Source organism: Dermacentor andersoni, chromosome 8 (genome assembly GCF_023375885.2).
Source record: "Dermacentor andersoni chromosome 8, qqDerAnde1_hic_scaffold, whole genome shotgun sequence".
In the NCBI taxonomy this organism is placed as follows: Eukaryota; Metazoa; Arthropoda; class Arachnida; order Ixodida; family Ixodidae; genus Dermacentor; species Dermacentor andersoni.
Genome location: NC_092821.1, coordinates 96,425,183 through 96,445,872, shown reverse-complemented (window position 1 = coordinate 96,445,872; position 20,690 = coordinate 96,425,183).

Genomic DNA, 20,690 nt, shown 5'->3' with positions numbered 1-20,690 from the left:
GCGCGGCTGGCGAAGGCAACAACGTATTCATCGAAGCCAGTCTTTCGTTGTGCAAGAACCGCACCAATGCCGACGCCAGTGGCAACCGTGTGTATTTCTGTCGATGCGCTTGGGTCAAAATGTCGGAGTATCGCGGGTGAGGTTAGAGTACGGGGGGGGGGGGGGGGAGGTTAGAAGAAACGGGTACAAAGGAGGAAAAGAAAGGAGGGATATCAGCGACGGTGGCGACGAACGCTCGAGCAGAAGGTGGAGGCAAATCTTCAGAAAGACTGTAGAAAATGGGGTCAGCGCAAGTTCCGCTCGGGCACAATCAATAACAGCGGGATGAGATGAGAGGAAGTCCCACCCTAGAATGATGGCATGAGAGTAGCGGGGAAAAACAACAAAGTCAAGGTCGTATAAAATGTTTTATATAGCGACTTGGACGGTACATGTTCCTAAGGGCTCAATTGGCTGAGCGCTTGCTGTACATAGTCAAATGGCCGAAAATGGCGTCCCGACTTTTCGGAGCGTACTGCGAAGCTGGTCCGCAATCACAGACACGGCGGCACCCTGTCGACAAGCATTTGAACGGCAATATTTCCGGCAAAAACTTCAATGACGTTCGTAGGGAATAAATGAAGGCTTCAACAGTTCGAAGAGATTGCAATTCTTGCCTCCTGAACTGCGCCTTTTAGTTTTCCCTCACTGCTGGAGGGTGGCAGACGATGGGGGACAGGGAACGTCGACGGGGAGAAGAAGAACAGCGAGTGTTGAAGCTTTGGGGAACAGGAGATGACGGCGCAAAGTGCGGAACTGGTGGCGAATAGCGTGGCTGGGATACAGGAGCATTCCCTTGAAGTCTGGCAGTATCGCAGGGATACCAAGCCCGCCGGCGGCAGAAGGGTGCCACCTGGCCTGCAAAGCCACACCACACGCGCTTCTGGCCAAGTAGTTCGCAGCTGCAGAAGGTGATGAGTAGAAGCCGCTTGTGGGCTTGATGTGCACAACTTCAGGTGGAAGTCTTGGCGTAGCGAAGACGGCAGCGTACGTGAGCGGAACCGACGCTGTAGGTGGCGGATCAGCGAGAAGTAGTGCGTCGCTGACTTGTTCATGTATGACCCGTCGGAGTTCAGGGGACAAAGAGGACTCAGACGACTGGGTAGCGTTGTCTGCCGAGCTCATCGTAGCTCTGGCACAGGGTAATGAACTCAACAGTTTTAGGGTTTTTCACCAAGAGCATTTAGAAGGCGTCACCCTCTATGCCCTTCATGACATTCTTGAGCTTTTCAGAGTCGGGCATAGCGGGATTAATACACCGGCGAAAGGTCAACTACGCCTTTAATGTAGCTGGTGAAGTTTTCCTCGTTTTGCTGAGCGCGACCGCGCAAGCGTTGTTCTGCTCGAAGCTTGCGCTCAGCAGGGCGACTGAAGACTTCTTTGAAACAATGGGTAAATGCTGCCCATGTGTAAGGCTGGATTCCTGATTCCGGAAGCAGAGATTGGCGACTCCAGAAAGATAGAAAATGACGTTAGTCAGTTTGTCTGTGTCATCCTATTTGTTATGCTCAGTTACGCGGTCGTATGACGAGAACGAATCCTCCACGTCATGGTCGTCGCTGCCGCTGAAGACTGGAGGATCTCGTTGGCGTAGAACACCGCGGCATATGACAGGCGATGCCTGGGGATGATCGGGCTGCGCGGCGTCCTGAGGCATGGCAGAAACGGTAGGGAAAGTCCGGCTGCGGTGTTCCAGGTTTCAGAAGGGCCTAGTACGTCCACCAAATGTCAAGAGGCATTATAGTTTAATTGATGAAACCCTCAGATAGTAGAGCACCACAACGAGAGGTCACACAGCTTAGGCAACAGAGGCACCAGGCTTCCAATCGCTCGTTGTCGTCGTCTTGCTCGAAAAAGGGCCTGCTGCTCGTTCTTCTCCAGTACAATATATATATATATATATATATATATATATATATATATATATATATATATATATATATATATATATATATATATATATATATATATAACCACCACAAGTACAAGTAGCGACGCTTCCGTCTTATTATTCGTTGTAAATTATTAGAAACTTTTTTTGGGTCAGGAGGTGGTAGCATTGCCTACCAGAAAGGAAAGCAATACTCAGACATATCATTCATGTGCATTTCAAACGCTATTGATAAGAGACTGTAGAAGGGGTCACTGAAGTCCGCTATTTCTTTATCAGGATCAAAAAGCCCTCAAACGAATTTGTAGCTAAAATATTCATTTTCTAGGCATAGGTGAACCACACAATTATAAATAATTGTTAGCTGGCGACCTTCTTCTATTAAAAGGATATAGCTTGAACTTTGTCCTGCGTCTCTCTCTCTCTCTCTATATATATATATATATATATATGTGTGTGTGTGTGTGTGCGTGTGCGTGGTTTTCAGAGTCTAAACAAAAAAATAGTTAGGTGGCCCTAATCTTTGACTTAGCTGCCCCTTAATGGCAATTGCATATTGGCGTAGGTGTAAAGCAAGCGAGGGTCTTTCCCTTGCCACGATATGCGATCGAGGAGTAAGGGAGGGCGAGGAGGAAACGCAGTGTTTGCCACCTGGCGGGGCGTAGCCTTCTAGCGGGAGGCGCATGAAGCGCACCTTCCCGCGTTCTCCGGTGCTGACGTCAGGCCATGTAACGAGCGCGCGCGCAGCTCTTGGGAGTCCGCGAGCGAGCGAGCAGGTGTGCGCCTGGAGAGGAGAAGTGAGAGAAGAGGGAGTCACGTCTCATCCACTCTGCTAACCATATGTTCAGTTTATGCCAGGCAACTTTTCCTGTTATTTCCGTAAATTTCTTTTCGTAAAACTTTTCCGTAAATTTCATGCCTTTTTGTCTGTGACGGAATTAGTGACGTTATTACTTCCGCTTTCTGCTTCCAGGTTTCCAGGCATTTCGCCAAAGTCGTGCTCGCGTGGTGGGTCTCTAATGTCTACGATTCTCTGCTTTGGCGTGCGGTAACAAGTGATTTCTAATTATTTCAGACACTTCAGCAACTCAACTTGGCGCTAAACTTATGCTCTGATGCTGAGCACGAGGTCGCGTGATCGAATCGCGGCCGGGGCGGTCGTATTTCGATGGGGGCGAAATGCGAAAACACCCGAGTACTTACATTTATATGCACGCTAAAGCACCCCACATGACCTACATTTGCGGAGTCTCCTACTACGGTGTGCCTCATAATGACAAAGTAAAAAGCCATAATGTTTTTAACTTATGCTCTGATATATCTATAATGAAAGCCATGAATTTTGTACTGTAGATTTCCTAAATTTTTTTCTGATTTATATTGAATTTTGTTCGCAGTCGTCTCAGGAGGTGAACCGCAAGCGCGGCGCAAGAAACAAGAGTGTCACTCGATGCTCGTGCCCCTCGGAAATGTGAAGTTAAAAAATATGGATGATGTAGCCACCACTGGTGTTTCAACCGTGCTTTTCCTCTTATTGTCAGAATTTGCAGAAATAAAGCGAAAGTATAAATTAAAAGGTTGTGAAGTCCGTACCGAAAATGCCGCAGTAAGATTTTAGCCGCCATAAAATTTTAAGTGAGAAGGCAGAGGCAAATCAAAAGAAACCTGAAATGATGTGGGTAATAGAGCTTTGGTAAGCGAGCTTCCAACAGGGGGTGGGGGCGCTCCCCACCCCGCGGGTAACTACCCCTTTACTCACCCCCTCTAGTCCGTGCCAATGCATCCTTTGTAGTTCTTCGCACGCAATTGATCTCATTGTGTACGGTGTTTGCATTGTCTGGTCCGCATGTCAGGTGCCTTTTGAATCGTTGTTGTCGCCGAAACAACAAATTCGGTGACTGTCTTTGCTAGGTGGCGGATCAATCCGGAGAAGAGGTCTTGCTTCCCGCCATGTATAAAAAAATGCAGCTGCTTTTCCTTTGTAATCTTGGCGTCGGCGTGGCGAATAAGACGCGCCACATCGTTCGTACAGTTGGCAATGCTCTCATTTGTAAGCATCACAATGATTTCTAGCAGAGTTTCGGGCCTTTCCTTACGCAAGACGCTCTTGAAAGTGTCCAGAAAGGCACTACGAAGCAGCTCTCACGTTGTTAATTTTGACACTCGATTCCTGCACCAAGTCTTGGCGGCGTCTTCCAAGAAAAAAACAGACATCCCATAGCTTGTCACCGAGTCCAAATTACTGAACGCAGTGACTCTTTGATGTCTCCATCCAGGGCTGTGGGACTTCATGTGATGATCTACGGAATGTTGGTGGCTGCCTTGGTTACTGTACGCCATCATTGCAGTGGACGCTGTGCCTGTCATTGGAATCATTGGAAATTTTGACTCCGTGATGACCTTCCTGATTATGGATAGAACTATGCGTGTTCCGGCGGAAGTCGTTGCACACGGTGGCTAGCTCACTGGTTCGCGGTGGCATGGACGTTTTCTCCACCACGCCTTGGACTTGTATCGGCTGTTCGGTAGAGCAGACATACGCACCTACATCAAATCTCACAATGTAGTGACAGTGAAGAACAAACTACGAGAAACTCGGGATTACGAACTGCCTCCTTGTTGGGAGAACTTGTTCTTAGAAGAACAAATTACTCTTAGTGCACTATAATAACGGGCGATGATCACCACGTTCGATTTTCGCCGAAACCTGGTCAGCGGGTCAACCGCATCGCCTTTTGATGCATGGCTCGTTGAAGTTTCGGGCGTTATCGCTTGTGCTCACGTGCATTGCGGAAAGTACAAGACTATTCGCGCCGCAAGTGCCCTCTAATTACACATGTCTCGGCTACAGCATCGAGAACAGGTCGAATCTGCGAGAATGACATAAAATATTTTGATACTAACAAGCGCGAGGTGCGATTAACGTAAACTTTTAACCTTTGGTACGTGGGGAAACGTAGCCACCGGAGAAAGATAAACAAGTATGCGTGTCCATACTGTGGTTAATGAGGCACGACACCAATTGGAATCTGGTGCACCATGCTTGCTCGCTTGCGCCCGGCTTTAGGAATCGTACAAAACTTTCTTGCTCAGTTACGCTTGTCTTAACTCTGGTGGTGTCATTCTGCTCAGCTGTAAATTTTGGCGAAGAACTTGAGCGTTCGTATCCACTCTGGTGTGCGGCAGAGTGGCTGCGCATAACGAATACGGTCTAAGACATTCGCAGTGCGCAGGTACGATTGGCACTTCGGAAATTCAGAAATTAGTGTAATATGAGCCAGCATTCCACTCGAAAATTAGTATAGCTTGGTGCGCTCCCTGAGAATCGCTAATTGCCGCATACCATATTAGGTGTACACTGCACCTAGCGCTCATATATACTGCTTTAAGCAGCATTTTCTCTATTTTTCTCAGTAACAGTCAGTCCATAGATTTGCTAATTTATGATCACAGGGACCTTGCATATAACTAGAGAGTGAGTGGTCGGGAAGCCATGGTTAAAATCCCACAATAGGACACGAAACTTATTGAAACGACCGTTAATGGAAAGGATAAGGAAAATTTCCCGATATGAGGCAAGCCGTATTTTGCATTACAAAAGTAACTTATAATTTCTTCAGTTACATACAGAAGGGTTTGGCCGAGTACACAGGGTGAGTAGTATGATTCAGGTTCAGGTTCAGATTTACTGGCTCTAAAAAAGTAGGTTCAAAGCCACAAGGGACGAAGAAGAAGCCGACCAATGCGTATGTGGAATTTTCGGCTCCCGCTTCTGTACACGTTTTCGGACTGATTTCTGTGATTCCTAGCAACAAAATGTGCACCATTCGACGCACTTTCTCCTAAGGAACACGCCGATGTCCTATTTTTCTTCCCGTCAGTGAACTCTTTTCAATTTCCGAGACTTTTTAGTTCCGACCACGCCGCGGCTCAGCTAGCCCTACCCGACTAGGCCTATCGTGGGGGGTGAGGAGCGAGCAGGCCCAGGCCTCGCTCGTACGTGTGCGCGGCAGCATGCCCGCTATGGAGACCACCGTGGAGGGAGAGGACATTTCCCAAGAAGAAGTGAATCGCCCAGGCTGGGCGACAGCCATGAGCAGAAACAAGAAGGCCAAACCGGGACCGACCGTTCCGGACCGAGGCAGCGAGGGACGAGCAGAGACGAAGGGCGGCCGCCGCACAGCCGGCCAGCAGAGCGCGGTCAAGCGCCTCGTCGCCGCATCGAGGCTCCCCCGGCTACCGAGGGACCACATTCGCATCATAGTGAGGCCGAGAGACGGCCTCGACTTAAAAAAAGTGAGTCAATTCGCCTGGCGCAAGCGCTAGCAATGGCGGCCTCACTCCCGCCGAACGACACCGAGGAAGACATCGTTTGTCCGAACGCAACCCAGAACATTCTCGTCGCGTCCACGCCGACCGAGAAGAACGCGAACGCGTACGTCGGAGTTCACAAGCTTCACCTAAGAGAAGGCGCATACAATGTGGCCACATACATTGCGTCGCCGGACAACACGTGCAAGGGGGTCATCAGTGCACTGGACCCCGAAATCAACGAGGCCCAGCTTCAGGCCATGATCGTGAACTAAAGAAATTCCAAGGCCTTGGAAGCCAAGCGGATCAAAAACACCTCGACGGTGGCAGTGCTCTTCAACGGCAAGAAAGTGCCGAACCACGTCATGTGTGGTGTAAGCCTGATACGCTGCACGCTATACAGGCGGCAGAACGACGTGTGCTACGGGTGCGTTGACTTGGGCCCCAGAGCCGACGTCGGTCCAAATCCTAAAAAGAGGGGGTGCCGCGGCTGCAGAGCCAGCGACCCGGCTGAAGACCACCAGTCCTCGCCCAAGTGCGCCCTCTGCGGAGGCCAACACCCGACGGCGGACAGCAAGTGCAAGCAACGATACCAAATCCCTTACATCGTGCGGCACAGGAGGCGTCGACGCAGAAATGCGAAGAAATCGCACCTGCCAAGCCAGCCGCAACAGCTGGAGAGTAGATCACGCGATTCTAGCGTGGCAAGTGCCCCCAGAGGGGGACGTTCGACAACGCCGACACTACAACAGCGCAGCCAATCGAGAGGCCGTTCCCGCTCCAGGGGGCGCTCCCGCTCCCAAGTGCGCATTCAAGAGGGGCCGACCTGGGCGGACCGGGCCAAGCCAAAGCCAAAGTCGAAATCACAATCAAAGGTAACGCAGGTAGCACTGCGAAAGCATAACAAGGAAGACCCTAGAATAGCTCAGCTATCGGAAGAAAACGCGCGCCTCAAGGCGGAGATTCAGCAAATGAGGGCGGATATCGAATCGTTTCGGAAACAAGGTTCCACTCCCCAGCTAGTCGAACAACAGCAGCAGCAGGTGCCGCAAAGTACACCGACCCCGCAAGGGGAGCAGTCGGTTCGCTCGGTCAAACGCAGGGCCCCTCCCCTGACGGAGGAGGGAAACCCGGCGGAACCCGAGTCCAGTAGCATCCTATTGGGAATTAAGCAGTCGATTAGCTCTTTGCAACTAATGGTCCAGCAACTAGCGGAAAGCATGGTAGCGCTTGCGGCAAGAGTGACGCGTATCGAAGCACACATGGCGCCTGCCGGTGCTAAACAAATGCAAGGCATCAATCATGGCGAACAACTCAACTAGAGACCTGGTAGTGTGGCAGTGGAATTGCGCTAGCTTCCTAAAAGCGCAAGGCTCCGCTGCTACAGTTTGTTGCCTCACAGGCGGACAAACCGCACGTCATAATCTTACAAGAAACTTTGGTTAGCGAGGCGACCCTGCCCGGCTACCGGGTCGCTTCGTCGAAATTCAAAGAGGGTAAGCGCGGAGTGGCGACCCTCGTCGCGAACAAATGCTCTTTCCAGGAACGAGATTTGAAATTATGCAACGCGAAAGTGGAGGTAACCGTGATCGAAATCATACCGAACAGTTGGCTGAAAAACAGCGTATTCGTAGTGAACGTGTAAAGCCCGTCCTCTGACCACAGACAGGCGTTCACATCGATAATAACGAAGACGGCCTCAATGGCCGGGGGGGGGGGGGGTCGCTAATAGTGGCAGGAGATTTTAACGCGCCCCACGGAGCCTGGGGTTACGCAAGGCCAATGCCTAAGGGAGAGCGGCTATTGGAGGCAGTCACTACGTGCTCGCTAGAGCTGGTGACAGACCCCCGCTATCCGACTCGACTAGGCACGTCGGTGGCACGGGACACGACGCCCGACCTTACCTTCGTCAAGAACGTGCGAGGGGCCGAGTGGCGCAACCTGCACGAGAACCTCGGCAGAGACCACTACATACTGGCGTTCACGATTGCCATCAGGGCGGCACCACCGAAAGAAATTAAGGTCACCGACTGGGACGCCTTCCACAACATAAGGAAGGAAGACGCAAGCGAATACGCGGATCTAGACAGTCTTTTAGGAGGCTCAAAGAGGACGTTAGCTCCGCGACGAGGGTTGTCCAAATTGAACTGAACGTGGAAAGGATGGACGCGAGACTGGCACACCTATTAGAGGCAAGAATTCCATGATGGCCAGGTGGAAAACGCAAAGACTGAACCACAGACTGCGAAAGAAAGTAGCGGCACTAAACCGGGAAATTGAAGCGCACTCGTTCCAAGCAACAGTGGAACGAGGTGTGCGCATCGGTAGACGGACAAATGAGAACCGGGCGCAAATGAAACCTCCTAAAGCAACTGTTAGACGACAGGCAATCCAAAGGCAATCAGACATTGGTAATCGATAAGATTTTACAAAAGCAAAAGGAGCAAGGGCAAAACGGAAAGCGAGTTCCTAAAGGAGCTGGCGGAGACCTATCTCCCACTGGGCCCGTCAGGCGACGGCGACTATCCACAATACTCCGGGGCAGAGGTCGAAGAACTTGACGCTCCCTTCACGGAATCGGAAATTCGGGATGCCTTACAAGGCCTCAACGGACGCTCCGCTACGGGCCCGGATGGGGTCTCGAACAAACTGTTGAGGAACCTAGACGGAAAGTCGGTCGAGAAGCTCACCGAAGAAATCAACAGAGCGTGGGAAACGGGACAAGTACCAGAAGTCTGGAAAGAGGCCTCGGTCATACTAAAACCGAAACCCGGTAAACCACTTGCGGCGGAGAACTTGCGTCTAATATCGCTAACCTCGTGCGCAGGCAAGACGGCCGAACATGCCATACACAAACGAGTATCGCGGTACATAGATAGAGGGCCTCTTCCCACATAACATAGTCGGCTTCAGACCGGGCCTCTCCACACAGGACGTAATGTTACTACTCAAGAAGCATATAATTCACGCCATTACCAGAGACACCAAAAGCATACTGGCCCTGGACCTAACGAAATCGTTCGACATAGTCAAACATAGATTTCTTATGGAAACAATCTCGGTGATGGGGCTCGGCCGGAAATTCCACTCTTACATAGGCTCCTTCCTCAGAGACAGGGAAGCCACGATCAAAATAGGACAGGCCACGTCCGATTGGTACACGCTGGGCGCGAGGGGCACCCAACAAAGGGCGGTGCTGTCCCCACTATTATTGAATCTGGCGATGAAAGGGCTCTCGGACCAGCTGACGAGAGTGACCAACGTCAATCACGCCCTGTACGCAGACGACATTACGGTGTGGTGCCCGGTAGGGTCCGACGCAGAAGTCAAGCGGGCTCTTCAAGAGGCGCTGGACACAACGGAAGAGTACCTGAAGGAAACGGGACTCCGTCTGTCACCCAGCAAATCGGAACTGTTGCTGTACAGGCCATCGAAACAAGGCATGAGGAATTTGACGCCGATCAGTCAAGTACTGATCAACACACGAGTACCGGCCAGCCGATTCCCAGAGTGGACACTATAAGAATTCTGGGTTTGCTAATTGAGGCTAAAGGCGGTAACACGCAAACTGTCATGAAACTCACGTCCAAAACGGAGAACATGCTCAGGCTGATCCTCAGGGTGACGAACCGCAGGGGAGGGCTCAGCGAGAGCAATCTCATCACACTTTACCACGCCTTCCTCATGAGTCACGTAAATTACGTAGCCTCGGCGCTAAAATGGACCAAGAGAGACGCGGCCAGGATAGAGACATGCGCAAAAGCATCAAAAGGGTGCTAGGTCTTCCGATCACTACAAGCACGGAGCGGCTCGATCGGTGAGGGGTCCACAATTCACTATCAGAAATCATCGAAGCGCAGACCAAAGCACAGGTCGTGCGGCTGTCGGCCACCAGGGCCGGCAGACGCATCCGAGAAGGAGCAGGGATAAATGCAGAGGCAGAGTGCAACGCACGCAAGGTTGCGCTCAGCGCGGCGGTCAGGGGCACTTTCAAGGTAGAACCGCTTCCGAGAAACGTCCACCCGCAATTCAACGAGGGGAGCCGAAAGGCGAGGGCCCGAGAACTGCTGAAATCGACCACCAACTTCCCGGGATTGGCGGCATTTGTAGACGCGGCCCAGTACGGGCGCAGCGACCGGTACGTGGCCGTCTCGATAGGCTGGGATGGTACGATAATTAACGCAGCATCGGTCAAGAGGGTAACGTCCGAAGTGGCCGAACAGCTGGCAATAGCCATGGCAATGAGGGACCCCCAACGTCCTTACGTCTACACAGATTCGCGATCGGCGGCCAGTGCATTCGCCTCGTGCTCGATATCGCGGGAAGCGGCGGCCGTCCTAGGCAGCGAGGGAGCCGCGGGTCATCACATCGTCAAATCGTTTCCAGCCCACATGGGGGCCGACGTGCAACCCGAATTTCCCAACGCCAACGAGCTGGCGCACGGACGCGCGCGAGGACTCACGCACCACGGCGATCGTGGCGAGCGAAGTGGCGGGGAAGGAGGGAGCACCGAGACCCGCTGCTCACCTTCAACGAAATAACAACGCACTATCAGCTGTAGAGGAGGACCTTCCCGCTCCCCCAAGCTAAACTCACTAGACCACAGTCATCGATATTCAGAATGCTTCAGACAGGGTCGTTCCCCTCGAGAGGCAGAATGAGCCGTTATTCACGTGAAGTAGAGCCACAATGTCCGGATTGTGGCGAATCGTACTGCTCGCTAGCGCACATGCTCTGGCAATACTCCGCGTTAAGCGGCACCATGTTCACTAAAGAAGAAGACTGAGTGGACGCCCTGCGAAGCGACGACCAACAGACCTTGCTCCGGGCCATCCAGAGGGCTCACGAAAGGGCGGAGGCTCACGGGCTTCCCGTCCCAACGTGGGTGCGGCCCGCGACCTCTGCCAACCACTAAACAAAGAGTGGGTGGGGAGGGGTTCCTCAGGACTCAACAAAGTTATTTCCTCCTCCTCAAAGCCCCAAATATACAGACGTGGGTCCCAAAGTGAAAGAACTGTAGTGGGGCTCTCGGTTAATAATAACAACATTGATGGTGATAGCATCACACAGCAAATCAGCGTAATAATATCGACAGCGTAAATACATTACTATACATTTCATTTGAAATCAAGCAACCGCGAAAAAGCAAAGATAAAAGAAAGAAGACAAAAAATGGATGAAACACAAAAATTGACATGTCAGTCAGAATCACAGATACACCGCCAGGATCGTCGTTTACTCTTTTCTTCGTTCACTGTAGGTGTGTTTCTTCATTTATTGTGCTTATAAAGTGCGTACATACTCAGGTGTCGATTCACTTATTCTTGATACTTTGGCGACAGAGTGGGCGTCAGTTAGCATGCCAGACGGGGTAAAGTTGTGTAGACAACGTGCGCGAAACATACTGTGATAGGACGCAGTGCTACTCCCCTTGTCATTGATTAATGAGCGGCTCTCACTCTTGACAATATTTCGGGGTGGAAATGCTTTCTTTGGTTGTTATCGATACAACGCTAGCACATGAGTGATGTGTTTATTTCATGGAGAAAGTCGTGTATTGCAAAGGGCCGGCAACAGAGGCTGCTCTTATATAGCAGTGATCCGTCACCGTGCTCACACAGATTTTTCCATTTCTTAGTATTCTAGTCATTCTTTTCAGAGCCAGTTACTGCACACGTCTTTCATGAATCCACCGTTCCACAATTTGCACCATGATTAAAGCACTGCATATTAGCGAAAACTCAGTTACATTACCGACAGCTGACCGCACAGATGCAAGGTAGAAGCGGTAATGGGTTCGTATTCTTGTGCTGTCGTAGAGGTGACATGCTGCGCGCCGCCGAAAGCGCCATCTCGTTTCTCTAGAACAGATTGCTTTGCGAAAAGGGCCAATAGAGTCGGGAACGCGCCCATTAAGGAGAAGAATAGAGCGAGTGCTCTCCACGTTTGCGGGAGCCGCTCGGTGCATGTGAGACAATTCAACGTATTTTCCAACCACTCCTGGCCCAGCATAGGGAAAGGCGCTGCTGACGCGCACACACACACATATACAGAGACCACAGCCGTTCCTCTTACCGAGGAGGAGAAGGACGAGTGAATGCACACGTTACGCTTACCATCCCACTCGCTGAAAGGAGACAGCACTGCGGAACCTACGCAGACATCAGGGAGTCGTGCGGGCTCTGGGTAAAGAGGCCAGAATGGGCGCACAAAGGCTAATCTCTTTTCGCCATTACTACTGTTTTAGAGGGTCCTGGCGACTGAGAGTCGTAGCTGGCAGTTTGGCGACTTTCTGGCTATGTCGGTTCTGGTAATTCGAAGTGACCACATCGCCCTCTCTACACCAGCTCCTTCGAAGCAACAGTAAAAAAGGCCAGATCTCCAAGGCTAGGTTGCTGTGTTTTGCAAGAGTTCAAAGGAAATCCAAGAGCTGAAAACATGTTATAATAAACATCATGTGACCAGTGGGCCTCTTCGTCTTGCCCCGGCGTGTCCAAGACTGCCCGAGGCGCAAAACACGGAACGCTCATTGGCAGAAATCCCTGCCTCGGGCGGTCTGGTGTGTCAGAGATGAATAATTGAATAGGCGTACTGCAGCTGTCTTTGAGCAACAGCAATGAAATAATAATAAAGTCTAGGTCTTTGTGTGCTGCATTCGACGGAAGCAATAAGGGGTGTCCTAATCCTAACTCCATCGACGGTCACCTCGATGGCGAATCTCGAAGACCATGCTTCTTGGGCTAAAAGCGACTGCAACCAATAGCTCGCTATGTCAGCAATGTTATAAACATTACAGGCGTTAGTGTATCAGCGAGTTTGTTAAAGGTGCTTGTGACTGTATGACAGGCAGAGCAGAACGTGTGTGACGCCACACAGTTTGCATGGGAAGGTTTGCAGAGAAGTCCTCGTAGTTGAAGAAGGGCGCGCAACTAGTTTACTGTGATGAATGTGGCGGCACCGCTTCGCGTGTCAGAAAGCACGCAAATGTGCAGCGTAACTTATCAAATAATGTCAGCTAGTCATTACAATAAATTGTGACGCATTTAGATGGCGGCGAAATTCCAAAACGCCCGTGCACTTAGATTTAGGTGCATGTTAGAAAACCTCAGCTGGTCCATACTTCCGGAGCCCTCCACTACAGCGTGCCTCATACAGCCTGCTTGACCTATGCCCCAGGTCGACGCGGTATTGCACTATTTTTCGGGATTGGCCAGCGTATGGGGTGAAGATCTCGATCTACACGACTTTTGCTCACGGACACATTTTCATCAGAACCTACTCGTATACAGCTTCGCTGTAAAGAAATCTCTTCTTACCTTTGTGTCTCGAACTTTTTCGGGTCACTCATGTGAGAAGGGTAGTTGAAGGGCGCATTAAACGTCCCCCAGCATACAGGGCTATGTGCCATTGAGCTTGCACGCTTTCTGCACTATCACCAGGATAGGCTCGCATGATGATTTGTTATTGTTAACATCAAGGACAGATTTTTTCTGGTCCTCCATTGACATCTTGAATGTTAAAAGAGTATACAATAATTAAGATACTTCCTAAAAGAAAATTTGAGCAAAGCTCGATATGTGTTCTTGTTTCGCGATATACTTAAGAAAAGAACTTGAGATGAAAATCACCTCACCTGCGACTGGCAGTGGGCCAGTGACGTTAGCACCTGCGCAGAGAGAGGGGCAGTATGGGAACGCTGTCATGATGGCCGGCATTGGTGCCAGCTATGTAAGAAGACTACGGCGAACGCGCGAGCAGTGCCAAAGGCGCTTTCACGTGGTTAAGTCGAAGGAGGCCGACGCTCAAACCAGGAACGGGCACCTATGAACTGCGCTATAAAACGTCCAGGTAGAAATCAAGATGGAAAATCTTAATGATAATGCGGAGGGGAGAGTCTTGCTATTGAGGCCCGAGCTGGCTGCCTGAAGACAAAAGCATGCCGGAGAACATAGGCGCGAGAGGTTTAGGCATGTCTGCGTCGCAAAAACAAAGCCCAGAACGACTTAGCACATTGTAATATAATACCATGATAATGCTGCGGGACCCGTAGCGAGTGTTCACCTTCCAAGAGAATCTGGATTCAAAGAATATTGTAGAAATAACAGGCCCGCAGTCGCGATTAAGTAACAGACGGCATGAATATTGCAGGGAATCAAAGCACGGACCAGATCCATAAAATCGGAGCGTTTGACAGCTTAGCCCATGGTAGGGTATAGTGAAAGAGAGTTTAAATACGAAAGCTTAGATGAGATGACTTGGGCAAAAATGAGAGATAGCAATTGCTGCAAATAAAAACCTCTTTCAATCAAACAGATTAGGGAGCTATTTCTCATCTCTTCATACCCCGTATCAAAGGTCACGTCAATCATCGTCGTCACGATCATCATCATCATCATAAACATCATCATCTTGATCGCCGAAAGTGTGCCTTGCTTTGCGCACCCCACCGCGCATGGTGGGAAGGAGTGCGCTTTTAGTGAGGCACCTTAGTGTTCGGAGGGAGGAGAGGTGGGCTGGAGAAGCTAGTCTGAACGCCCACTCATGCGTGCTACCATCTTGAGAGCCCGCGGTGGCGAAAGCCGCGCGCTGGCGTCAATAATCTCAACTCAGTTGCCGGTCGGTGGGCCCCGTGGAAGTGTTATCAGAATAGAGTAGCCCAACACAGATGCGTGGTAGCCGGGACTTCTGTTGAACGCAATGCACGTCTCCGATGTTGCAGGGTCGCCAAGAAGACTCGATGTGTATCATCGTAATTGCGCAATGAATACGATGAGATTAGGAGGTGAAATATTGATTCCTTAACAATAAAAAAAGAAAACAAAAAAAAAAAGGGAATGAGACAGAATAGACACATGCAATGAAGATTCATCATCGAATAATATCAACAGCAATGTACATCGACTTCGTCTTTTGTAGCATCGACACTTGTTTGACCCTTTGGCTTTTTCCTATTTGAAATAATGTGTGTATTCCTTCGATTGATGGTTTTTTGCTCTGGGTACTACGAAGCCGTAGTACGATCTACGTAGACTGAAAAAAAAAAGCGATGCGCAAATTTAGACATCAGAAAAGGCTGTAAAAGCTGTAGAAGAGCATAATAGGCTCACAATCAGAAATATATGCCGACTGAAGCCAACGGCCCACACTTTCCGCTGACGAATATAGAATAAAGTTCGCGATGGCGAAAAATGGCAGCGCACTGGGCACTTTCTTTTCTTTCACGAAATGTCTTTTACGAACAGTGACCTTAATTTTATGAATAACTAGATCCTTCTTATAGACTTTATACCACAGATAGACGGAACTAGTTTTAAATGACAAATGCTGACGTCATTGGCATCAAGGCAATATAAGTATTTGCGGGTAGATGTGGCTACTACTGAACGGGCCCATCTATCCCTGAACGACGGTGAGTATATGTGCTTCTTGCACTCATGGTTTTTAATAATTTTCTGCGCAGCAAGAACAGTGTATAGAGGATGCTTCCGAAGTTAGCGTTTCCTGCATATGTAGCTGTTAAACGAAGAATCGCGGAAAAAAATTGTTGTGGATACCTATATGGAGCTAATGTTGTTAAACCATACAGTTTCAATTGGGATATTACAGACAGCTAGTCCTTGAGGAAAATGTGGTGCACATTTCTGTATAAGAAATCAATGTTGGGAATCGGCGCTGACAGCTGATTAATAAGAAACACCCTTTCTTGCAAGGCTAAGGGGTTTCGAAGAGCAGGCTGTTTTACAACGCCCGTTGTTATCGATTAGATTATTTTGATGTCGAACCAAAATATAGCACCTATAGGAACATTGAATGTGCACGGGCCTTACCTTCCACAGCATTGAAAGTTATTGCAATAATATTGTACTACGCTACGTTCGTTGACTGCGCCAAATTGAATAGCACACGTTCCAAACTTCTTCTAATGTTTCTTCAGGCGAAGGAGCTGACGGGAAATCAACAGTCACTGATATCATGCTAATATTGATATTTTAGGGAATATAGCTTTTATGAAGTTCAATTGCTTCCCGATGCTACATGTCGCGTAGTTATGGCGTCTCCAACTTTTTCAGCCGTTTCTATATCATTCCCGAAGTGAGGACAAAAAACGTGAGTTCTTAATCCCGCAATACAGAAAATCTTCTTTAGCGTAGGAAAATGATTGCTCATTCTGTGTGCATGCAATAGTTCACATTGCGATACCGTAATTTGCATTGCATTGTGCATTATTAAGTTGATGAAAAACACGAAAAATACGCACCAAACCTATTGGAATATTACTAAGTCTTTAAAATAATCATGCCACATATATGAGAAAGCTGAATGAGACCTGAAGTTTGAGACCGTATGTTTGAATGAGGCCTGAAGGTCTCATTCAAACACACGGTCTTAAACATCAGGTCTCATTCAGCTTTCTCATATATGTGTCACTCTGCCTGATTCATTATGTACTAAGCCACTAAAGGGGGCATTTGTTGAATTTAAACAGACTGTTCACAACGCAACTTTGATCTATGGCATACTTTTTTTTTCATACATTACCGGAAATCGGAAATTTTTCACAAATGTAACATGAGGCTGGCTGTGCTGCAACTCAACAGTAGAGATGCTACCAGAGCTCATTTAATTTTATACATTGGAACAAGTTTTACATCTACAACATTTATCTTAGGCACCGCTTTGGAAGATGCCAACAATGTGTAAGGGGCACCTTGAAAAAACCATCAAAAATTATCAATTTCCAATTTGATGCAGGCTAATAGCATATTTGTCCCACTTGAATGATTTCACCGAGGGCCGATAATATGTTTTCATCTGCTCTTTCTAGCGAACTATCAATAAGTGAACACGAGTAAACAGGTTCTTATTAGACGTGCAGTATTTGATAAATAAATAATATTGTTGGCAAAGGTTTTATACTTATATTAGTCAGCATATTATTTTGCTTTGTATGAGTTTGGCGAACAAAAACCAGTGCAGGCAAGAAAAGGACAGATGAACAGTTCTGTGGCCCTTGCCTGCATCCACGCGTAGGCCTGAGTGCGGGATTTAATTTTGTCACATATGCACTAACAAGCCAATGCGCCCACTTTAGAAAATGCGGTAAATTTCATGTTGTTTGAATTGGTTGTCGGACAGCTAACCTAAAAATTATTTAGCAAATCCTAATGGTGCTTTGTCAGGCTTGAATGTAAGAATATTTTTTGGCGCTGTTACTGCACTGGCTATGGTTAAGTGCTCCTATAAAAACGCTTTCTAAAAATTTTACGTTTGTCTTTCAGGCTCTGCTGAATTTTAATAGATTGAGGATGGCGGCAAAGTTCTGCATGGTTGGTTTATTGTTAGTGCCCTTCTTTTGGAGTGCTTCTATTGCCCAAAATAGCACTAGAATTAAATGTGAGTTACCATTTCTTTATTTGACAGTCTCGTGACTCTACTTAGCATTTATGGCAAATTGTAGTATTTGTTTTTGTACAAATGAAATGAGCAATAAATCTTTACGTGTGTCATTTATTTACTTTCCTTGTCGACAAGGGGAGGGGGGAGCAGTTAAGAAACTAAAATTAGAAACTTCTGCGATAAAGGGAGAGAAAAAAGACTTCACTCAGGGTTAGGACTACGGGAGTATTTTGCTGGTGCAATGTTTCTCTGGCCTAGTACTGCCTTGGCGTGAGTGACTTTCATTCGGTATAGCAGAGGCGTTATAATCTAAAACTATTCCAAACTTTTCTATTCCAATTCTGTACTCAGCCCTCCGCCATTGTTTTTGACCACCTCCACTTCGCCTGTCTGTCACGCGACGTCACGAAAACCGCGACAGCTCCCCATCTGATATGACGTGCACACACTGATTATGCATAATTTGACCGAAAAAAGAAAAACAGGTATTTCTTATTCGACGCCTTTTCGCCATTAGCCCCCAGCTAATGGTCAGAATCTTTCCGGCTGCACCCACTTGACCTGCCAGTCACACGACGTCTAAAAACCGCAAGAACTCACCGCGTCAAAGTGACGTGTACGCGATAAAGATGCATTAATATGCCGAACAAAACTGTGTTTTCTTCTGAATAGACGCAGGCTGAGCGGTTCCAAAAGGAATAAAAGATGGCTGCCGCCGATTGCTCAGGCACTGGGGAAATTGCTCTAGCGCTCCTGAGCTGGGCGATTGCTCAGTCGCTGGGATTGCTCGCAGCTGCGGGAAAGCATGGATTTATTTTCGTATAACAAAACTTTTTGCGTGGCTGTGTAACGTTGTCGAGCCCTTTCGGTACGTTTAAGATCTCATTCTGCCAGCTCTTCTTTGCTGAAGATCCGTTTTAGCCTCATTCTTAACAAACCGTTGCATGCCGCCGCAATTTTCGACCAGCCACCGCAAGCTAAGTAAGGGAAGGCGGACCAATCGCAGACACCGGCACCACCTTCTTCATCAGGTTATCGACTTTCAGTGCAGTGTCTCGGCCCTATCGAAGCCCTTTCTACGTGAGCGGGCTCCACGCCTCTTGTCAGCGAATTAGATAAGACAAGTCGCTCAGTGTAGGCAATGCTATTCGTTTTTGAAGCAAACAAAAATGACCTCCTATGTGGAGCAGAGCGCTTGATTGGTTTGTTCAGACGACCCTGTGGGTGACCGCCCGGTACTTGAGTCAGCGGTTACGCACATTTGACGTCAGGACATTGGCATAAAAACATATTGGAATAGATATACGTTATAGGGCCCCAGTTATTTGCTTTTGCATGGACAAAATTAGTGGCTTACCAACGTCTAAATATATGCCAAATTAGCTTTTTTTGCCAAAGTCAGCTTTTATTTTAGAAGCTATTTGTGAAATATTGGTGAAAATAAAATATTTAAATATAGTATGCATTTGGTACAATTTAATTGAAATGTTTCCAGGTTTCGTTCGAGCACAGTACTTTGTGACTAATTTCCCTAAATCGCGATAATTTGCCCAGTTTTACATAGTGATAAGGATAGAAAAAGCAAACCATTTTGTGCAACTGCCTTATAATAAAAGCAGAATGTTCAGACAAGGCAAAAACGCTAGGTTTGAAAAAAAAAATGCTCGAAAGGGTCTCTTTCTCCCAAATTTTTATTTCGCACCTCGTTTCCCACCCGTTGGTGAAATTCAAATGGCCATCAAGGGCGTACAAAATGTATTTTCGCTCAAGATATTCCAGCAAATCGCTGTGCAAGTGATGCTCATGTAGGTGCCATTCTTTCTTAAATTTTTCTGACAAATTAATTTTCCTTGAGCGTGGGCCACGGTTGGGGAAAGTTTGCGTGAAACATGCCGTAGAAAATGACGGATCCCCAAAAATACAATGCATAAAATATGATGACGACATATAATTTCCCAGCATTCCGCCATTCTCACACCTCTTTTTCTGCTCTTTCAAAGTAGAAATACACGGGCGACTGCACATTCTCGAAACAACTTGGCCTCAGTCGACACGATGTTACGCGACGTATACAGAGGTGGCCACAACACACCCTTCCCGAGAGACACGTGCAAAATGCCTTCTACGCTCACTCAGGACAAATTCGTGGGTGCAAAGTCTGTTTCCAGTCATTCAGAAGCCGAAATTTTTCAGGTACAAGTTCCAGGTTTGAGCTCCTCGGCATTTATTTTTTGCGCGTTTTGCCGGCACAAGCAACAATCTCTCGCGTTGACACACCTGGGAGTCAATCGTCGCGTTTTCGACTAGTGTGAGCGCTCAGAGAAGGCAAATATTATTGAGAGGGCCACTAAAAGCATCACAAGCTTGACACCGTAAGCATCAGTCAATGCGAGAAAAACGAAAGGTAAAATTCGCCATAGCGACCGACCTTTCTTTCGCCAACTGTGTCACAAAGCCCGGTGGGCTGGGCGTTGTGACGCGCCAGCATGCCTGAAAAGTGCCTAAATATGTTACAATAATGTTGGGACCAGTATGAAGCGGCAGAAACATGTGCCAGTAAGATTCATATACAGACCGAACGAACTGCGCCACAACGGCCGCACTGTTTTTTTTTCTAACTGCGTCACAACGGCCACTGTGTCCAGCGTGCACTAAGCTGAAGCTACTGGAAATACGGTGCCGACTGCAGGAATAAATTCTAATCTTGCCCTAGTCCAGCATCACTGGAGTGGCGTTAGAAGTGGAACAGGAACGTGAAAGTACGTCGACAGCTCAAGAGACATACCGGAGGCCGAACACGCGAACACTCAGATGCCCAGGCCGCCTCGCTCGCTTTGTTGGCATGTCTGGCACGTGGTGCGATCATGTGGCGTGTCTAGTATGTCAACAGCTTTTCGCTAAGAAACGGAAGAACATAATCCCACAGTACAACGTAATTTATATGCAAATGTTTTTAGTTTCAGTGGGACAGAATAAAAACATAAAGATTGTATGGTAACTAACTTCCAAATTATTTCTTTCCGATCCTCGCGTCAGGCAACGGCTGTTGTGA